This window comes from Aquarana catesbeiana, linkage group LG03 (genome assembly GCF_042186555.1).
Source record: "Aquarana catesbeiana isolate 2022-GZ linkage group LG03, ASM4218655v1, whole genome shotgun sequence".
Taxonomy (NCBI): domain Eukaryota; kingdom Metazoa; phylum Chordata; class Amphibia; order Anura; family Ranidae; genus Aquarana; species Aquarana catesbeiana.
This window is the reverse complement of record NC_133326.1, coordinates 385,989,793-386,005,637: the sequence shown is the minus strand read 5'-3', so window position 1 is coordinate 386,005,637 and position 15,845 is coordinate 385,989,793. Positions and strand designations below refer to the sequence as shown.

The following is a 15,845-nucleotide window of genomic DNA, read 5'->3' as shown; positions in this document are numbered from 1 at the left end:
GGGGACAGCAAAGCCAACAGACAGTGAAAAACGGGGTCCGTCATCCCGAGATAATTCCTGAAATCATCAGGATTATTCTCCTGGATCTCCCACAACAAAGGCATATGAGAAAATTGGTAACGCTGGAGCAACCAGTTCTTGGTCCATGAACTCCTCCTCCCCCTGTTCATGGATTGGACTTGGGTCGAAGTAAGAACCCCAACACCAAGCCCCTGCATAGCACGAACTCTATGACGAGTACGTAAACGCAACATGGCTTCAAAATGGTCGGCTGGTCAGAACGAGCTAACAGAACGCACTGAAAATTAGAAAGGCCTGAAAAGCTGAAAATCAGAAACGAGCGGACAAGAACGCACTGTAAAAACAGATACCAACTGACTACATGCACTGAAAAACAGATACAAACCCACAAGCACAAACTGAAGAGCAGTAATGAACTGAAAAGCACAAGGCTGAATTGTTTCTCAAGTTCTACTAACACAAGATTAGCAGAAGGAGCCCAAAGGGTGGCGCACTGGCATTTAACTTCCTTTTTCTAGTGCCGTCGTATGTGTTGTACGTCAGCGCATTCTTGCTGATCGGAATTTCCGACAACATTTGTGCGACCGCGTGTATGCAAGACAAGCTTCAGCCAACATCCGTCGGAAAAAGATCCACGGTTTGGTTGTCAGAAATTCCGATCGTCTGTACGCGGCATTATGCCGCGTACAGACAATCGGACATTCCGACAACCAAATCAAGTGATTACAAGCACAGGCCTTGTTAACATCTGGTTTGATGTGCCAATGTGGTGCCTATTATGCTGGAAAAACGAAAAGAGAATTTTGGTGGCACATCTATGACCACATTAATGCAACTGAAATTGGTGACATGAGATCACCAGTAATGCCCTGTACACACAATAGGATTTTCTGACAACAAAATCCATGTTTTTTTTCCGACGGATGTTGGCGCAAACTTGTCTTGCATACACACGGTCACACAAATGTTGTCGGAAATTCCGAACGTCAAGAACGCGGTGACGTACAACACGTATGACGAGCCGAGAAAAATGAAGTTCAATAGCCAGTGAGGCTCTTCTGCTTGATTCCGAGCATGCGTGTTCTTTTGAACGTCGGAATTGTGTAATCCTATCTTGTGTACATAGCTTTAGCGTTTGCTTTTAGGCCAAAAAAGTTCAATTTTGTTCTCATCTGACCAGAGCACATGGCTTCTCGCAAGCTGCAAAAGGGACTTCTAATGGCTTTCTTTCAACAATGGCTTTCTTCTTGCCACTCTTTCATAAAGGCCAGATTTGTAGAGTGTATGACTAATGCCGCGTACACACGAGCGGACTTTCCGGCAGACTGGATCCGGCGAACCGGACTCCGTCGGACAATTCGATCGTGTGTGGGCTTCAGCTGACTTTTTTTCCCCAAAAGTCAGACGGACCTAGAAATAAAACATGTTTCAAATCTTTCCGACGGACTCGAGTCCTGTCGAAAAATCCGCTCGTCTGTATGCTAGTCCAACGGACTAAAACCCACGCTAGGGCAGCTATTGGGTACTGCCTATCAACTTCCTTATTTTAGTCCGGTCATACGTCATCACGTACAAATCCGTTGGACTTTGGTGTGATCGTGTGTAGGCAAGTCCGTTCATTCGGAAAGTCTGTTGGAAGTCCGTCGAAAGTCCGTTGGATAGACCGTCGGACCAGTCCGGTCGAAAAGTCCGCTCGTGTGTACGCGGCATAATAGTTGTCCTGTGGACAGATTTTCCCACCTAAGCTGTGGATTTCTGCAGCTTCCCCAGAGTTACCATGAGCCACTTGGCTGCTTCTCTGATTAATGCTCTCCTTGCCCGGCCTGTCAGTTTAGGCGGACGCCCATGTCTTGGTAGGTTTGCAGTTGTGCCATACTCTTTCCATTTTCGGATGATGTAACAGTGCTCCGTGAGATGTTCAAAGCTTGGGATTTTTTTTATAACCTAACCCTGCTTTAAACTTCTCCACAACTTTATCTCTGACCTGTCTGGTGTGTTCCTTGGCCTTCATGATGCTGTTTGTTCACTAAGGTTCTCTAACAAACCTCTGAGGGTTTCACAGAACAGCTGTATTTATATTGAGATTAAATTACACACAGGTGGACTCTATTTACCCACTTCACCTGTGTTTCATCATCACCTGCCATTTCCCCCATCACCACAAGATGGTGGACTCTATATATATACTGTATAGCATGTTGAATTCCTGCATATCCAGATTGACAAAGGAGCGCGCCTGTCCTGTCCACTGACAGTGCACAGGCTCAGAAACGACGTTGCAAATACTTCGGGTGACGTCATATGCCGCTGCGGTCCACAAGCGCCTCAGACCTCTCCTCTTTATTACCAACTGAGCCACAGAGTGTACAGAACTGGGGGACGGCGTTCTATGGGTTGTTAAACCAGCGAGCAAGGAGACGCACCGCTGCAGGATTTTCCTCATGATGATCAATATTAACCTCAATGTGAGTGTTTTTATTTATTGTACCATAAAGTTTCTACAGTTCATACTTTGAAGGACCTCTTTCTTTACCCGGGCTCTATTTACTAATTAGGTGACTTCTGAAGGCAATTGGTTCCACTGAATTTTAGTTAGAGGTATCAGTGTAAAGGTAACGAATATAAATGCACGCCACAATTTTCACATATTTATTTGTAAAAAAAATTGAAAACCATTTATCATTTTTCTTCCACTTCACAGTTATGTGCCACTTTGTGTTGGTCCATCACATAAAATCCCAATAAAATACATTTGCGTTTTGGTTGTAACATGACAAAATGTGGAAAAATTTCAAGTATGAATACTTTTTCAAGGCACTGTATATACTCATCAATTTTCAGCACACTCCGATCTGGTCACGTGATCTCTGTGTCAGCCAGTGGCAGCTGCAGTGGAATGGAGAGTGCACCCAACTACGACTGGGAGCGATGATGCCACCGATAGGCTCCCATGGTGCAGCCATTGTCAGCAGTCCCTCTTCTTCTCTGCATCCACCACTGACACAGGGGAGTCAGTTCACGTGACCAGATTAGAGTGGGCTGCAAATAGGTAAGTATATGCATCTTTTTTACAGTTAATATAGGTATTGGGAGGGGTGGGGAGCATTTTTAAGACTAGCTAGGACTCTACTTTAAGGAGTACATGGAAAAGTAAATAATTGGTTTAGCAGAAAGAAAAAATGCCTGGGAGACAAAGTAGCTTTCTGATGGGTGCTGGCCTATAAGTGAAATGCTCAAAACCTGTATGGCATTAATATACCTAGAATGAGTCATCAATTAAAGTGTTACTAAACCCAGGACCTGTATTCACTATGTCTGGTCTCCCACAGTACAGAGAACATGGAAGTGCAATCATTTTAGTAAATATAAACTGCTAAATGCCTTGTCTCATCAGCAGTTAGAGCAGTTTTGTGACTTCTATCAGTGTCTGGTAAAGCTTGTAGGAGGAGTTTTCATTCTCCTCTGACTATCCTATCAGGCTGCAGGACCCCTGACCCTGTGTCTGTACAGTGCTGATTGGCCCTGTGCAGATCACATGCACTCTCCCAACAAAGAAAAACTCTCTAGCAATACACACCAAACTGAGCATGTGTAGCTTGTCCCCTAGCCTCTGTTCTATCAGGAGATGGTTTGGGGACCAACAACAGTAAAATCAGTCTGTATATACAGTAAAGCATGCTTGTTATACTCATTGTGGTACCTAAAAGGTTAATCCTCTGCATTGTGTAAAAAGGTTGTTTGATCCTGTCTTCTCTGAGTCGCCCCCTCTTCCACAGTCCCTAATCCATCTGCTAATAGAACAGAGCCTTGGGGGCAAGCTGCACATGCTCAGTTTGGTGTGCATTGCTAGAGAGTGTTTTTTTTTTTTTCTTGGGAGAGTGCATGTGATCAGAACAGGGCAAACCAGCACTGTCCAAACAGAGGGACAGGGGTCCTGCAGCCTCATAGGACAACATGGGAGAATGAAAACTCCTCCTACAAACTTTAACCTTACACTCATAGAAGTCACATGAGTGCTCTAACTGCTGATGCAAAAAGGTATTTAGCAGTTTATTTTTACTAAAATAATTACATTTCCATGTTCTCTGTACTGTGGGAGGACAGATATAGTGAATGCAGGGTCCTGGGTTTAGTAACACTTAAAGGATGATCATGTATCTGATATCTCTTCTCACTCATCTTACATTATACACATGGTTAACAGTAATATAAGAAAAGGGAGGGACTTTAATAATCATGACGAGTAATATACAGTATATGATTTGATTCATATGAAGAGACTGTCAGTGGTGGATAAGCAATTGGGTAGTTGTAAGCAACAGGACACAGGTGGTTCTCAGCAGGAAATCTCACACTCACACACTGGTGTAAAAAATCATGTACAAGGCACTTTGGTTACAGTATGCTAGATACAATACTTCAGTTCCGCTTTTAGGCACTACAAATATAGAAAGAGGTGAGGAAATTGAGTAGTATGTAACAAGAAGAGTTCAGGACAAAATAAATTAGCATAAAACGTTTCTTAAGAGGAACAGGAGGTTACTATCTTTTGGTTTAAACTTTTTTAAAGAGGAACAACATCTTTAAAAAAATAATTAACTATCAGCGCTACCTTAGCTGCTGACATTTAATAAACAGGGATCCAGCGCTGTCTTCACCTGGGCTGATTCTTCACCACCTTGGCTATGGGACAGCCAGTAACCCACCGTACATGTGTTAATTGCGCTGCACTGAGAGGTTGGTCCCGCAGCCTGCTGAGACATCTGATTTGTCCCAAGAGGTTGTGGGTGGGGAGAAGGGGAAAATTTTCACGACTCTCATCTGTCTGAAAAAGGCCCCCCCCCCCCCCGGCACAAAAATCAAATAAACCCTCCAAAAAATGTTAGAGTAGGGGAAGACAGACACATTAGCAGTTTTACATTTAGTGAAGGTCTGCTTTAAGTTTGAGGTTATACACGTATTTTCCAGAAATTTGACCCTAAAAGTATTGTATCATAAAGAGACCGAAAACCTTTTTCCTTTTAGAAGAAATGATACACAATTGGAATCATTAACAGCACATGATTATAGAACTTTAACAATTCTGTTTTTTACCTAAACATTTGACATTAAGATGTCTCTGCTGTACCATGTGTTAAAAAAAGTATCCTGTTCTCTTTGTATTGCTTTGTGTGAAATACCTGGAGATCCTGCCAGTCCCCCTGCTTTACTATTTCAATCTGATCACGCTAGGCATGAGAGCATATCCATCTCAGCGCTGGTCAGTTTTCTGGTTGTACTGGGAGCACATCCTGCCTTTACTCCAGTGGTCAATGTAATGGCCATGCATACTGGGCACACAAATAGCTCTGTATGTAGCAGCCATTTTGTTCATGGTTAGCCATTACATTTTATTTGTTATTTTCTTCTCTGTGTTAAAACCAGAGATCCAGAAGCTCTGATTACCCCCCCCCCACCTTCCAGAACATAGCCACAGCGACTTTTCCCCCCTCCTTTCTTCACTTTATACCAGGGTAGTCAATTAAAATTCACGTGGTTCCGGTCAGAAACATTTTCTTCTAGCAGAGGTCCGAGTGTCATATTGGTGCTATGACTCCACATGATATCCTCCACATCACAGCCTCCTGTGCACATCATAGGCCCCTCATCTCAGACCCCCATCACAGACTAACCCCCCATGACAGACTGGCCCCCCATCACAGACTAACCCCCCCATCACAGACTAACCCCCCATCACAGACTGACCCCCATCACAGACTGGCCCGCCATCACAGACTGGCCCCCCATCACAGATTGACCCATCACAGACTGCCCCCCTATCACAGACTGACCCCCCATCACAGACTGCCCCCAATCAAAGACTGACCCATCACAGACTGGCCCCCCATCACAGACTGACCCCCATCACAGACTGACGCCACAATCACAGACTGACCCCCCATCACAGACTGACCCCGGGTTAACAGACTGGCCCCCATCACAGACTGGCCCCCCATCACAGACTAACCCCCCATCACAGACTGGCCCCATCACAGACTGACCCCCCATCACAGACTGGCCCCAATCACAGACTGACCCCATCACAGACTAACACCCCGATCACAGACTGACCCCCCTGATCACAGACTGGGCCACCATCACAAACTGGGACTGGCCCCCCATCACAGACTGACTCATCACAGACTGGCCCCCCATCACAAACTGGCCCCCCATCACAGACTGACCCCCCCATCACAGACTGACCCCCATCACAGACTTGCCCCCAATCACAGAATGACCCCCCATTACAAGGCCCTTTAACAAGGGGGCCCCCAGATCTTGCCCCCCTTTGTGAATGAGTATCGGGTACATAGTACCCCTACCCAATTGACCAAAAAATTGTCAAAAAGTAATAAAAACACAGAGGCAGTTTTTGACAATCCCTTTATCAAAATAAAAAAAAACAGTGTCCCTCTTTGTATATCCATCGTCAATCATGCTGCCCGCCGCACTCGAAAAATAAAAAAAAATAAAAACACTCCTGCCAACATGAAGGCTGTTAGCCTACTGCAGGCTAAGCTGTTTGATATTTCTTATATCGGTAAGGGGAGTAGGGCCACCTGGCTATGTCGTCTGGTGGCACCGCCCCTTCTGACGTCACTAACCCAGCATGCACTGGTCCGTGATGTCAGAAGGGGCAGTGCCGAACTGCTCGGCCCAAACTGTTTGCCCAACTCTATTCAGCATGTTTCATAACTCATGAAATAATAATAGCACAGCCAGAATATAGACATATTTACCACCCTCAGTTAATTTGTAGCATTTTGAGCCCAAACATCATTAACCTAGTACTGGGAGCAGAACCAGCCCAATTCATCTCCTAGGCGAACTGGGCATCCGAACCCTGTCAGGTTTATATTAATTTCAAAGCTAAATTCAGGCTGCACAATATGCATGTTAGCAGGCTGTACCTGGTAGGTGCTTAGATATATGAGTACCTATAGAAAACTGTGTTTGGGACATAAACATAATGACATCCCAGAAACCACTCCTCAGATGGTCAGATATTCAATACCCCTTTGATACCAGAGAAAAAGGGAATGCCAGGACAGTTTGACATCGCTCGTGCACTTGGAAGTACTGTTGCTGTAGATCTGAAGAGAAGATCTGAAATGAGGGGAAGCTCTGCTGATTTCTATTATCCAATCATGTGCAATCAAAGATGCTGTTTTTTGTTTTCCCTGCATGTCCCCCTCAGATCTACAGCGGCTGCACTTGCAGTGCACTTGTAGTGCAAAGTGGATTTGCCTTTAATAAATCAACCCCATAGTGTGTTACAGATGTTTCTATTTTTTTATTCTAAAATCATAGTTGTTATTGCTAATCTTGTGGAAGTTCTGACTATTCCGTAAAAGTCGGTGGTTGCAGTGAAAGGGTTAAATGCTTAATTAACTTAACCCAGTGACTAGATTGTGGGGCAGCGAGCTGGAAAATCTTTCCGCAGGGTGCAGCTGAGAGTGGCATTGTTACGCAATTGACAGCGCAGTGTGAGATTGGACAGTCCTTTGTCACAAAGGGGTTAGAAGGGCAAGGGGTCTGATACCACATTTGTCACAGTCAAGACTTGTGCTGACAGATCCCCTTGCACAGCCATTTACTGGGAAGATCAGTGTACTGGTGTTTCTGCACCACTGGCAGAGATTATGTGATCACTTATAGAAAAATAAAAAAATTATAAATAAAAGTTATTTACAATATTTTTCATATATGCACAAATATTTTGCTATTCATTTCTGTTTTAATCTGAATGGGTTGTTTTACAAGGTATACTTTAAAGGTATTTGCATATACTTTACATTTTGGCAGGGAAGTAGTGATGATGAACCTAGGGAGCAAGTTGTGGAGATAATGGAGGACTTTTTTTTAATGAGAGTGACACTGAAATACCTATATGTAAAAAGTAAAAAAAAAGTGTAATACACAAACTAATCTAAAAATGTGTTTTTTTAAATGACAGACAATATTTTGAGTTTGTATAAATTGAGTAAAAAGCAGTCCCAAGCCCTTATTCAAATGCAGAACAATAATGAAAAAATATTTAAACCCCCTGACAAATGAGAAAAATATGTATAATCATCACTATGAAACTGTGTGCAAAAATATATTGAAAAATAGAGAATGGTACACAAAAACCTACTGCTGTTGAAAGTTTCAACCGTTTTTTCTTTTGAGTATTATTAGTAAAGCATACCAGAGAGATATTATATCTAAAAATCTTGGGGAGTTTTGAAAGTGGATTTCCCATGCACAATGACTTTTTATGCATTACCCAAAACACAGAAAAGTCTAGACCGCCTGTGTTGAAAACCAATTATTTCAGAAAATAGGTTGATGTACACCTAATATTGCATGTTGTAAGTCCTCCTTTCTATACTAAGGACACACCATTCATCTTCTTTGGATGATTAAAGTGTAATGGAAATTTGTAAGTTCTGTATATAATTGTATTCTATTTTGTATGTATTGCACACTGCCCTCACTGTGCACACAGCACTAATAATGTTTTCAGTAAATGTTTACATTCTTTCGAGTCCTGATTAGAATGGCCCCCCAGTCCCCCCAACCCCCCCTCCCCGTTTTACTTACCTGAGCCCTGGAAAGTCCAGCGTCGCGAAACGCGCTCTTCCTTTGCTCGGTCTTCTTGGCTCTTCATTGGATAGATTGATAGCAGCACAGCCATTGGCTCGCGCTGCTGTCAATCAACTCCAATGACGCAAGGGCCGGGGGCGGGGCTGAGTCCTGTAGCCGGCGGCTAAGGTCACCGAATACAGGACTCAGGAGCGAGCCCGCAAGGTAACCCCCCGGGAGAAAGCTTCACAGAGGGGGTTATCAGAAGCGGGGAGGAGCCAAGACAGCCGCCGAGGGACTCCAGAAGATGAGGATCGGGCCACTCTGTCCAAAATGAGCTGCACAGTGGAGGTAAGTATGACATGTTTGTTATTTTTTTTTTTAAATATTCTAACCTTTAGTGTCCGATACATAAGGTGACCCTTGTAAACAAAAAGGAACCGTGTGGTTCCTGTAGTTATTGTAAATATGTTGATAATTATAAACAACTTACCGAATAAGAATCTCTTTTTTCTAAACAGTGTAAATGTAAGAGCCTGTTTACACCCACAGGCACCTGTTATAGTCCATACAACACGCATATCCTGGAGGAAGTTCTGTTCTGTAGGGGCGATGCAATATGTTGTTAGAACTCATCACAATGTTTACACTTCATTCAACTATATGCAAAACAGCATACTGATGCATACTGATGCGCCATTTTGTGCTTTGCACTACAAAAAAATGCTTAATAAGGAAAAATAGACTTGGGCCTCATCCAAACAATATGAGTAAAACTAATAGAAATAACCGGGGAGACCCCCAGTATCCTACAATGAAGGACTATATCAGCCACAGAGAGGAGACATGTTAGATAAAATAATTTCTTTGTTAGAAAAATAGTTAAAAGGTTTGAGTGAAACCCGAACAGGGGAACAAGTATAAAACACATACTAATAAAATAACATATACAAACTAGAAAAATATAGTCCATACAGTGGTATGATATGGTGTTGTCTGTACTGACCATTCTGTTGGGACGACAGAACACCATTTCTTGTGCAGAATCTATAATAATATTTATTAAATGAAAAATATTGATACAAGAGGTGGCAATTTTGATTAAAAAAATGCAAGTTGAGGTAAAGTGCATTTATGAGGTGAAGGCCACCATCCCCCTATGTTAAATGAAACAAAGAGTTTTAAACCTTTTCTGTTAGAGAGCATACTTATAGTGTTATCCTAGTTAATTGTATATTATGCATTCATACAAGTTTGCTGTTTCATATTTTATATTTTTTATATTTTTCATATTCATGTTTAATAGCAATGTGTTTACATTTTATAGTTTGCAATTTATTGTACATTATTTGAACCATTATTCCTGTGGCTTGGTATGTATGGTAGGGGCTGTATAAACATGTTTTATGACCGATCGCGATTGTCAAGGTTTCTTGACTATGTGGTTAATTTTGTGGTAAGAGGTGGAGGTATCTAATTATATTCAACAAGTTTTTTTATTAATATTTTATCAATATTAGTATTTTGTAATTTTATTTGAGTTTCAATAAAGACATTTTTTTAAGTGATTGTAAAGTCTCACTTTTAAAAAAAAAAACAAAAAAAAAAGGAGGATCTGGGCTGCTCTGTGCACAACCAACTGCATAGAGTAGCCCACAACCTCCTCTTCTCGGGTCCTTGCTGCTCCTGGCCCCTCCCGCCTGTCGAGTTCCCCCATGGCAAGCATCTTGCTATGGTGGCACCCGAGCCGAGTCACAGCTCCCTGTGTCCATTCAGACCCGGCCCCACCCCTCTAACCCCTGATTGGCTAAATGACTTTGATTGACAGCCGTGGGAGCCAATGGCGCTGCTGCTGTGTCTCAGCCAATCAGGAAGAGAGTCCCGGACGGCTAAGACACTCGTGGACATCACTGGAGAGAGATGGGGCTCAGGTATGTAATTAAGGAGTGCTGGGGAGGCTGCTACACACCCCATTGCCAGCAATGGAACCGTTCAAATTGCCGTGACTCGTGTCTCAGCAACTTTAAAAAAAGGTTCCTATGCTACTTTTTTTTCGATTTCATTGCAACTTGCATAGATTCTGTTAAACGAAGTCGCAATCCGCTATGAAATCGGAAGTGCAAATCGTACTGATCTGCGGCTTTGAACTGGTGCTGAAGTAGCGCCATTTCAAAGCCGCACTGGTGTGAACCACGGCTTACAGCTGTTTTGTAATGATTTGTTTGCATTGATGTTGTTTATCTATCCATAGAGTAAAACTTTCAAGCCAACTCTCGAAGAAGTGAACCTTTGGTCTGGAAAAAAACATGTAGGGTACTTACCTAAGCATAACAGCATTCCCTTTATTTGGTGTACAATCGGTGGTTAAATGATGTTTGGAATGCTGGGACCATGTTACATAGTTACATAGTTACATAGTAGGTGAGGTTGAAAAAAGACACAAGTCCATCAAGTCCAACCTATGTGTGTGATTATGTGTCAGTATTACATTACATATCCCTGTATGTTGCGGTCATTCAGGTGATTATCTAATAGTTTCTTGAAGCTTTCAATGCTCCCCGCTGAGACCACCGCCTATGGAAGGGAATTCCACATCCTTGCCGCTCTTACAGTAAAGAACCCTCTACGTAGTTTAAGGTTAAACCTCTTTTCTTCTAATTGTAATGAGTGGCCACGAGTCTTATTAAACTCTCTTCTGCGAAAAAGTTTTATCCCTATTGTGGGGTCACCAGTACAGTATTTGTAAATTGAAATCATATCCCCCCTCAAGCATCTCTTCTCCAGAGAGAATAAGTTCAGTGCTCGCAACCTTTCCTCATAACTAAGATCCTCCAGACCCTTTATTAGCTTTGTTGCCCTTCTTGGTACTCGCTCCATTTCCAGTACATCCCTCCTGAGGACTGGTGCCCAGAACTGGACAGCATACTCCAGGTGTGGCCGGACCAGAGTCTTGTAGAGCGTGAGAATTATCGTTTTATCTCTGGAGTTGATCCCCCTTTTAATGCATGCCAATATTCTGTTTGCTTTATTAGCAGCAGATTGGCATTGCATGCCATTGCTGAGCCTATCATCTACTAGGACCCCCAGGTCCTTTTCCATCCTAGATTCCCCCAGAGGTTCTCCCCCCAGTGTATAGATTGCATTCATATTTTTGCCACCCAAATGCATTATTTTACATTTTTCTACATTGAACCTCATTTGCCATGTAGTCGCCCACCCCATTAGTTTGTTCGGGTCTTTTTGCAAGGTTTCCACATCCTGCGGAGAAGTTATTGCCCTGCTTAGCTTAGTATCGTCTGCAAATACAGAGGTTGAACTGTTTATCCCATCCTCCAGGTCGTTTATAAACAAATTAAATAGGATTGGTCCCAGCACAGAACCCTGGGGAACCCCACTACCCACCCCTGACCATTCTGAGTACTCCCCATTTATCACCACCCTCTGAACACGCACTTGTAGCCAGTTTTCAATCCATGTACTCACCCTATGGTTCATGCCAACGGACCTTATTTTGTACAGTAAACGTTTATGGGGAACTGTGTCAAATGCTTTTGCAAAATCCAGATACACCACATCTACGGGCCTTCCTTTATCTAGATGGCAACTCACCTCCTCAGAAGGTTAATAGATTGGTTTGGCAAGAACGATTCTTCATGAATCCATGCTGATTACTGCTAATGATATAATTCTTATTACTAAAATCTTGTATATAGTCCCTTATCATCCCCTCCAAGAGTTTACATACTATTGATGTTAGGCTAACTGGTCTGTAATTCCCAGGGATGTTTTTTGGGCCCTTTTTAAATATTGGTGCTACATTGGCTTTTCTCCAATCAGCTGGTACCATTCCAGTCAATAGACTGTAAAAATTAGGAACAACGGTCTGGCAATCACCTGACTGAGTTCCCTAAGTACCCTCGGATGCAAGCCATCTGGTCCCGGTGATTTATTAATGTTAAGTTTCTCAAGTCTAATTTTAATTCCGTCCACTGTTAACCATGTAGGTGCTTCCTGTGTTGTGTCATGAGGATAAACACTGCAGTTTTGGTTACTGAAGCCCCCCGATTCACTCGTGAATACTGAGGAGAAGAATAAATTCAATACCTTTGCCATCTCCCCATCCTTTGTAACCAGATGTCCTTCCTCATTCTTTATGGGGCCAATATGGTCTGTCCTCCCTTTTTTACTGTTTACATACTTAAAGAATTTCTTGGGATTTTTTTTGCTCTCCTCCGCTATGTGTCTTTCATGTTCTATCTTAGCCGTCCTAATTGCACCCTTACATTTCTTATTGCATTCTTTATAAAGTCTGAATGCTGAGGATGATCCCTCCACCTTGTATTTTTTGAAGGCCTTCTCCTTTGCTTTTATATGCATTTTTACATTGGAGTTAAGCCATCCAGGATTTTTGTTCGCTCTTTTAAATTTATTACCCAATGGGATACATTGGCTAATGCCCTTATTTAATATGCTCTTAAAGCAAACCCATCTCTCCTCCGTATTCTTTGTTCCTAATATTTTATCCCAATTTATGCCTTTTAGCAAGGTTTGTAGTTTAGGGAAGTTGGCTCTTTTGAAATTCAGTGTCTTTGTGTTCCCTTCATGTTTCCTATTTGTGTGATTTATACTGAAACGAATTGACCTGTGATCGCTGTTACCTAAATTGCCCCGTATTTCCACATCTGTGATCAGGTCTGTATTGTTGGTAATCAGTAGATCCAGTAATGTTTTATTTCTAGTTGGTGCGTCTACCATCTGACCCATAAAATTGTCCTGCAAGACATTAAGGAACTGGCGAGCTTTAAATGAATGCGCGGTTACCTCCGCCCAGTCTATGTCTGGATAATTAAAATCCCCCATTATGATAACACTTCCCATCCTTGCTGCTAATCCAATTTGTGATAGGAGATCCGTCTCCACTTCCTCCCTCAGGTTAGGGGGCCTATAGCATACTCCCAGTATTATTTTCCCCTTAGCTTCATCCCTTTGGAGCTCTACCCATAAGGATTCCACCTCCTCACTAGCTCCCTCAGTGATGTCATCTCTCACATTCACTTGTACATTATTCTTGATATATAGGCATACCCCTCCCCCTTTTTTACCCTCTCTATCCTTTCGGTATAGGGTATACCCTTGAATGTTTGCCAGCCAATCATGAGAGCTGTTGAACCAGGTCTCTGAAATTCCCACAAAATCCAAATCCTCCTTGTACAACAGTATCTCTAGTTCACCCATCTTGTCCGCCATGCTCCTGGCATTGGTGAACATGCCACATAGTTTAGACCGGTCGCATATTGTCCTCTTATTGGGTGTTTCAAGATTGCAACTAGGACTTGCTACTATACTCACCTTGTGTAAAACTCAAATACATCATAAGCTAATATTTTATTACACAGGAAAAAAAAACTGACAGAAGTTCTAACCCTTTCACACTATTCAAAACAGAAAATAAGGTTTTATTTATCATTTTTAATATACTTTTTAGAGCTATTACCATTCATCATCAGTTTTTTTGAACTATTATTACATATGGTACACTGTGCTCAGAAGCAGTTTTTGTGCTCTTAATTTTTGGGAGGTTTTATGTGTTACTTATATTCTGTGTCCCCTCATACAGTCATTGGAACAACATTTTCTGCTTGATGTTGTTACCCACTTTGAAAGCTGCACCATCTGTGCCCATTTTTGTTCCTGAATCTGCTCAGAAATTATCCATCTGCAGAAATGATCCCAATGGATGAAAAACAGCTCCTAAAGTTTGATCTGGGTACTTTAATGTAGACCTGTTAATACTTCCTTAGTTTCCTTCATTTACTATTAATACATGTTATCCTGGAAATTGAACCAGTAAGGTTAGCAATGCCATCTTTGAAGCAAATAGTGTCAATTTCTTAGAAGTAGTTCCCCAATAGTATTGTTGTCATCTGTCATAAAAGAGGAAGTTTTTGTGCAGCATTTAAGGAACTTCTGATTTTCACTCTGACACAGTAACCAGTATATATACTACCTAAAAATGATTTGCCCCCATGAACAGCTAACAGCGTATACGTCCCTTTAACAGGGGCTCCCACCCATGTGGTTGTCAGGCAGCACTCCCTATCATTCTTTGTTGCTTACCCTATGGTATTTAAAGCCCAACTCCAGGAATTATACAAATTCTACTCTTGCAGTGGGGCTCCCATGCGCTGCATGTTTTAACCCTTTTGCTGCCAGAGCCGTTTTTCAAGCTCAAAATTTCAGTAAAAAATATATTTAAGTTAATTGTAGGGGACATAAACACAGTATATATATCCCATTTTTTGTTAAAATATAAAAGATGAGTAAATTTATCCCACAAGATGTCAAGCTTTAAATAGTAACTCCACTTTTGTTGAGAAAAAAAAAACATCCCCTCTGGGTCCTACTTTTTGTTATTCTGAAGAAATCCCTGTGTGTTTGTCTGTGTCCATATGTGTAATGAATCTAATTGGAGTGGTTTCATAATTATCAGTCAGGTGCTGCACTTGCAGAGCTCTAATGAGGAAAATTGCAGGGTCTGCATCCCTTTAGCCGTGTTTGTTGCAGGAGATGCCTGATATTTGACTTGTAACATTCTGTGTACAGAACACCTCCAGGTAGCCATATTGCATTGCATTTTGCAGAAAATTACAGAGCTGCAGATTGAAAAAGAAAGGTCATTTTTAATAACATTCAATTACAATATGACTTGAGTCTCAATTGTATATGCTATATTATTTTAATTTTTTTTATTTGCTATTTTTTTCAAGTGGAGTTACCCTTTAAATTTGCATCTTCCTGCAAAATGAAAATGAACTTTAGTATATTATATTTTCCATAGGCAACACTTTAAAAGCCCCATACAGGCCATGAATCTAGAGTAACCCATGAATATTATCCCTAGAATTATTGCTCTCACTCTGGTGTGCGTGGCAATATGTAACATGTGAATCATTTTCATATGTAGGTGCTCCCAACAGGTGCATTTACCTACTTCAAAACGCAAACTTTGGGGGGGTGTTAAATCTTGTCTAATAGAGACAAGTAATGGGCATTTGCAACATCAACAATAGAGAGGGTCAGAATTTCAAAATGGAGTCAATACAGTCCATTGCTCAGACCATTCTCTCCCGAAACTTTCCTTCTTTAAGCAAAATTTCAGATTTGTCATAAAGGGAAAACCCTACAAATCTTTGTGTATTCCTTTTGATCTCTCTACT

General features: G+C 41.8%; 1 long non-coding RNA gene across 2 annotated transcripts in view; it reads right to left on the bottom strand.

Moving 5' to 3' along the window:
- LOC141132377 (uncharacterized) overlaps nucleotides 1-15,845 on the bottom strand; it is a 512,907-nt gene that overhangs the window by 155,937 nt on the left and 341,125 nt on the right. For both annotated transcript variants that reach the window (XR_012242896.1, XR_012242897.1), the window contains exon 3: nucleotides 9,122-9,229. This is a non-coding gene — a long non-coding RNA (uncharacterized lncRNA). The remainder of the gene's footprint in view (nucleotides 1-9,121; nucleotides 9,230-15,845) is intronic.